The sequence below is a fragment of the Tamandua tetradactyla genome, chromosome 19 (assembly GCF_023851605.1).
Source record: "Tamandua tetradactyla isolate mTamTet1 chromosome 19, mTamTet1.pri, whole genome shotgun sequence".
Classification (NCBI taxonomy): Eukaryota; Metazoa; Chordata; class Mammalia; order Pilosa; family Myrmecophagidae; genus Tamandua; species Tamandua tetradactyla.
The window spans coordinates 70,739,046-70,745,168 of NC_135345.1; the positions used below are offsets into that span (position 1 = coordinate 70,739,046).

Sequence of the window (6,123 nt, forward strand, 5' to 3'; positions counted from 1 at the left end):
CAAATGCCAATGTCTAGGTGTATATTCTCTCTCTGTCAACACTCCAAGCATCTCCAAATGTCTGTGTCTCTGTCAGCTCTGAAGCAACTCTGTTTTCTCCAAAATGTCTCCCCTTTTAAAGGACTCCAGTAAACTAATCAAGACTCACTTTGAATGGGTGAAGTCACATCTCCATCTAACCGAAAGGCCACACTCACAACTGGGTGTGTCTTATCTCCATGAAAATAATCCAATTAAATTTTCCACCCACAACTGGTTGTATCGCAACTCCATGGAAACATTCTGCTCAAAGCTTTGTCAGCATAATATCGAATCAGGATTAAAAGAAATTTGGTCGCACCCACAAGATTGGATCAGAAAAAAGGACACAGATTTTCTGGACTACATAATGGCTTCAAACTGGCCCAGACACAAACAGACATTTGCAAACAAATGTTCATAGTGGTGTTATTCACAATTGCCAAAAATGGAGACAGTCCAAGAGTCCATCAACATAGGAAAAATATGGATTATACATATGATGGAATCTTAGGCAACAATAGGAAGGAATGAGGACCTGAAGCATGTGACAACATGAATGAAACTTGAGGACATAATGCTGAGTGAAATAAGTCAGGTACCAAAGGACAGATATTAAATGATTTCACTAATATGAACTAACTAGAACATGAAAACTCTGAATCTTAAAATATAGAAAATAGGGTACCTATATATAGACTGAAGCGAGGGAAGGGAGATGGTTACCTAGTAAGTAGAGAATTATTAGTGAGGTTGAATTTAAATGTTTGGGCACAGGTAGAAGTGTTGGTAGCTCATTAGTGGGATTACAAATAATAGTGATGAATGGAAGGGGAATTTGATTGAAAGTGGTTGTTTAAAGTCATTGTGTAAATAACTTCTTGCATGAACAAATGTAAAAAATAATAGATGGGAATATAGGAAAAAACCTAGCTATAGCAAATTATAAACCATAGTTTACAGTTATATCTTAGTATTTTTTTCATCAGCAGTAACAAATCTACTCCAATATTATTGGTCAACAGTAAGGGGAGATAACAATAACAGGGTCAACAATAATGGGAGGATTTGGGCTTTGTTTTCAATTCTTATTTCTGTTCTGGAATAATAAAAATGTTCTAAAATTGATCATGAAGATGTACACACAACTATGTAGTGATACTGTGAGCTAGTGACTGCACACTTTGGATGATTCTGTGGTGTGAATATGTCAATAAAATTGAAAAAATATCTATCACTGAAATTAAGTAACTCAGAAGAAGGGGAAAGGGTTGTCTACTTCAACTTTCAGCCTCAGTTGCTTTGTGTATAAAATGGCACTGCCTTACTCATATAAAATACAAGTTGGGCCAAATGGGCCCTCATATTTTTCCAGGTCCAGAGTCAAGAATGTGATGTAACGCATCCCACAATACCTAGTATAATCATAAGCATTTGTTTAAAGTTTAGAAAATGCTCATTGAATTAATTTATAATTAAGGCTATTTAAAACAGAAAACTATACATATAATCCAAAGTATATGTATTTTGTGGTACAGTATATGTACTAACCCTCAAAGAATAAAATACAGTAGGAGCAGCTGTATTTAACTTAAATGAATTATAATAAAATTAATTATACACAATATCTCTGAAATCATTAAATATTAAGGAGACAATGGAAAAGTGAATGCAGAATCCTCCAGAAAAACAAAGCAGATGTTGAATATGCTTCCACAGAGCCTTGGATCCAGTTGGCCTGCCAAAATAAACACAGAGGGAGATCATTTCGCAATCTACATGAAACATTGTTTTGGAATCTGTGCAGTAGTTGACAACTGAATAAATAAAAATAATAGTCATCAATGATTTCATAGAACCACCATCATAAAAGGAGCTTATTGATAAAAGGCAAGGAAGGCCTACCTCAAGGAGCTCAAAAACCTTGGCTGCCAACAGGGCAAAATTCTGGCCAAAGTGACAGGCCCAAAACTGTCAATTGCCAAGTCCATTTATAATGAGTAATTTTTTTAAATAAAATTTTTATTTTACATTGTTAAGTCCTTTTATAAAAACCAACATTATTGAAATGTACTCTTTCTTTTTTTGCAATTTAAGCCACTGAATATGAATTCAAAAATGAGTGAAGCTTGTTTTTTTGAAACAGACCCAATAAGTGCCCTCCACATCCCCAGTCCAAAATACAAAAAGAAAACAAAACAAGAAGACCCCATGCCATGTTTATACATTGATAAAAGCCATTAACATTGCAACAAAGTTAAGGCAAAGTTAACAATACTGTTGCAGTATTTTTCATTGTAAAGCAGACTTAGTCAAAATACTGTTGTTCCATATTTAGATAGTCAAAATAATTTATGGATAGTGAAAATGTAAAATTTCTACAGATTTTTCTTACATTTGTTAAATCAACTATATCACAGCTGACTTTGACAATACCAAGACCAGAATCCATGTTCTCAAACCATTTCTTATTCCATTTCTTACTATCAGGCACTGTCACAAAGGCCTGAGAGGTGTGAAACAAACCTACAGTGGCAGAACTCCACACTAACTCAGTATTACCATCTACCATTCTTGTATATTTATATCACAATTTGAATATAAGTGGTCTGATTTTATTTTATGTTCTGTAATATGAACTCGTGATACAGTGAACTCCTCTGAAACCCTAATACCATTAAACATGCTGAACTAGTAATCTTCAGAAATGCAAAATTAGGCATGTTATCAGGATACCAGACACACAATCCTTGATAAATAGGATAACTTTACATTTAAAAATTGACTTAACAGCGAAATGTTATTTTTTAAATACTTTTTAATGTTCAGTGGAAAAACTTAACAAACCAAAGACTGCTAAAAATTTCAGGATAAAATTTCCAGCGGACTTATCACGAAAACTTAAGTCTAATTCTAAAACTAAAGTCAAAATTCAAGAAATGTTTTTTTCTACTAAGCACACTTATATTGCTTATAAAATGCTACAGTTTGAATTTTGAAATTTAATTTTACAATTTAAGAAAGAGCCAACTTTTAAACTGCTAAATATAAATTCTTTCATTTGAAGTTTTTTTTTTTTCCCTTTGAAATCTGAGTACATTTCACTTTGGGGGGAAAATCCTGTCAAAATAAGAGTTCCCAATCCATTTTTTCTAAGAGCAAAGTCAAGAGTCAATACCATTCCCTTTATTAGGCACTGTATTTTAAAAGTTTTGGATCTCTGTTCATGTCCTGCCATTCTCTGGTTAAAGTTTCAGATCTGAAAGGAACCAACAATTTATTGTATATGAACTATTTGATAATGTAAATATTATGATGTCATGTTATAACTGTTTTAAAAGTGATAGCATTGTGTTCTTGAGGACTCAAAGTAAAGGAAAACAAAATGTGAAACTTAAGAAGGAATACAAGCAATCTTTCTATTCCTCATAAAATTCTACTAGTTGAAAAAGCTCAAATATTCATTCACAATTTCTGGTTTTCTAATTTTGCATCCTGAAAAATAAAAACAAAGGACTCATTCAACAAATTCTTTTCTGTAGAATCTTGACTTAATGGTTTCAATTACTTAACATTTTTAACCATTATAAAAAAGTGAAGTAGGTTCTAAGTTTATTTTGTTTTGATAGGGCAGGTCTTGTGCGGATGTTTACAGAGACCTAAGTCATAAGAATTGGAATATTAAACTGAAATATATTTTTTCAAGACCTTGCTTTCAAAGTCTTTTTTAAAAAGGCTTCTCCAGTCCAAGGTTTCCCAACCTTGGCAGTGTTGATACGTCACGCTGGATAATTCTTTGTTGTGAGGGACTGTCCTGTGCATTGTAGGATGTTCAGCAGCATTCTGGGGCTCCACCCACTAAACATCAGTTGCACCCACCAGTTGTGACAATTAAAAATGTTTTCAAACATTGCCAAATGTTCCCAGCGGAACAAAATCACCCTTGGTTGAGAACACGGACTAGAAAACACAGCTTGGTAAATACGTAATGGCGCCCACAAGTGGAATGTCATTAAATATTATTTAAGTTTAACATTTCTATATTGACTTAGCATTTTATAATTAATACTAACTACATAAGTGGTGTGAACTAATTAGCAAATTATGAAAGGCTATAATTAAAGACTATTTACACAGTTTGACTAGAAACACTACATTCTAAATATACATATATGTTCAACGAATCTGATTAATACTAGTGTTTGTTTTAAAAACCAGCTTTAGCATGTGCTCTATCACTGAAGATTTCATAATTTTAAAGAATATCTCACCTTTTCAAACCATGAATCAGTTGCTGAAGAAGAATACCTATAACATGTATACTTGAACTTTGGAAACGATGGTGTAGGAAAAAAACTAACATACAAATCCAAAGTAACTGTTATATTATTATTATTCTTTCCTTCTCTTCTTCTTTCTTTTTCTTTTCTCTTGTAAATTCCTCAGATCAGTCATTATATTCAAAGTCTTTCATACCCACATAATCACAATAATCATGGCATTGAAGAGCAGTGGAGCTGAAAATACTATAGATATTAGCATCAATCTTAATCAAAATACTGGTGTTTTGAAAACAACCTCCAGTTCATTGTAGCTACTTCATTGATATATTTAGCACAATAGACTAAAATTACTAGGCATAGAAAATGCCCAATCTGCAGTTCATAACTTTGGAATGAGAAGCAAGTGAAGCAGTGGGCACAGGACATGGAAGAGGGCAAGTCCTGTCAGCCATGGCTCAGTTCAGTCTGTCTGCGTAATCATGGATGGAATGCTGACCAGAAAGGCGATGACTGAGAACCTGAAGAATACCTTACATACAATAAAACGCACGCACATTTTAATTGAACAGTTGGACGGTACACCCAGGTAACCACCACCCAATCAAGACATAAAAAGTTTCCTATGCTGAGAAAAGTTCCTTGTACCTCTTCCCAGTTAATCTCTGCTCCTCTCTTCTGCTCTCTCAAGGGTAACCACTCTTCTGATTCTCCATATTCTCTCACCCCCATAGATTAGTTTTTCCTATTCTAGATTTCATATAGAGTTATACAAAATATAGTCATTTACATTTGGCTTCTTTTAGCATAATATTTTGAAAATAAATGCATGTCATTGCACATTTCAGTAGTTTTTTCCTTTTTTGGCTGATTAGGATTCCAGTGTATGGGGGCCCTGTGTGTTGCTTAGTCATTCCCCATTTGATAGACATTTGGGTCACTTCCAATTTTGGACTATTGGGAACAGATCTGTTATGAATATTCAATCCATATATGAATGAGTGGAAGCTATGGGTATGTTGTAACAGATGTTTCCTCTGCCTTGCCCATATCCCTCAGTATTCATCTTTCCAATATAGGCAGAGGGCCCTATTCAAGTAACTCATCACTCTACTTGAGAAATTTTCCTCAGTTCCCACATGGACAGGCTAATAGTGTTGGTGAGTGAAAGTCTCAGAGTGTCCCTCAGCTCATATTGATGGAGTTCAAAGGGTGCATACCTCAGTTTCCTTTCTCCTGTGGCAAAACTCTGATATGTGCTCCCCACTATCTTGTGCAAGTCTCTAAAAGAGCCGAGCTTTGTTTCATCACATTAATGAATGAGTTGGAAGTGTAGATTGAAAATGATAGAGCAACAATATAGAAGGAAACTTGGTCCTGGATTATCATTGAGAGCCACACAAGCCTTGGACTTCCTATGTTTACATAGAAAGTAAATATATTTTATCTAGTTTAAACCATTGTTATTTTGGGTTTTCTATCACTTGCAAATAGTCACACTTTTAACTAATACGGGGGCTTACAGAAAACTTGCTTTAGAATTCTCCTTTATGGCCACAACTGTTTGATTGTGTTCATTTCATGAAAATGGAAGAAACTGTATGATACTAAATGATGGACAGTAGTGTATTTGTATTAACTGATTTAGGTACTAGAAAGAACATTAATGACACAGGTTCTTTGTATTTACTATCCTGCCATTTCCATGTTATCTCTCTATTCTTTTTTTTCCTTGTGAGAAATAGTCTATGGGAAAAAAAGAGTTTTATATCTACATTTTTGCCTAACACACTGATGAGAGCATGATATTATCAGTGTTTAAAGG

At 34.1% G+C, this 6,123-nt stretch overlaps 1 pseudogene; it reads right to left on the bottom strand.

Annotated features, from left to right (window-relative positions):
* Nucleotides 1-4,410: 4,410 nt before the first annotated feature.
* LOC143663418 (transmembrane protein 18 pseudogene) lies at nucleotides 4,411-4,857 on the bottom strand (annotated as a pseudogene).
* Between the last annotated feature and the right edge of the window lie 1,266 nt (nucleotides 4,858-6,123).